Source organism: Arachis ipaensis, chromosome B08 (assembly GCF_000816755.2).
Source record: "Arachis ipaensis cultivar K30076 chromosome B08, Araip1.1, whole genome shotgun sequence".
Lineage (NCBI taxonomy): Eukaryota > Viridiplantae > Streptophyta > Magnoliopsida > Fabales > Fabaceae > Arachis > Arachis ipaensis.
In genome coordinates, this window is record NC_029792.2 from 73,743,085 (window position 1) to 73,743,801 (window position 717).

The following is a 717-nucleotide window of genomic DNA, read 5'->3' on the forward strand; positions in this document are numbered from 1 at the left end:
GAGCATATGCGATGGAAGTCCTTGAGATGTCGAATAGGGTCTTGTGCGGGAAGCCTGTGAAACTTGGGTAGGAGGTTGATCAAAGCGGTCTTCAATTCAAAGTTCGCATTCAAATTGGGGTGAGTTACATGAAGGGGTTGAAGGACATAATCCGGTGCACCCGCTTCCTTGATGATAACTCTCCTTGGAGCGTCCATGGTATTAGTACCTAAAACAAAAGAAGAATTGTTAGTGAGATTGATGGGAGTATGATTAATGCCTTCTTTGAGTGACGGTTCAATGTTCACTTGTAGTAAGGTGGTTGAGGTGGTGAAAACCTCTTCACCTTTTCCAAATCGTAGCCGCTTCCGAGCTTGTCTAATATGAAACAAAGTTCGTTCTATTTCCGGATCAAAAGGGGCTAAGCTCGGATTCGGTTGTGAACGCGTCATGCAATGAAGGAGAAATGGAATTCATTGTAACGATGAGGAGTTAGTCAATTGCGCAATTTACAATGAAGTGCAACTATGTACATATATACATGCTTAATCCAAAACAATAACATGGCACACTAAGCATTTCCCCGGCAACGGCGCCATTTTGACAAACGAATTTTTTTGCCGGTATAAAAATTATCAAATGATCAATCGTAGTATAGTCTAAACCGACGCAAAATCCTTTATCAAACAAATCTACAATCTATATCCGAGAGTACTAGTCTCCCGAGTCGTTCTCCCT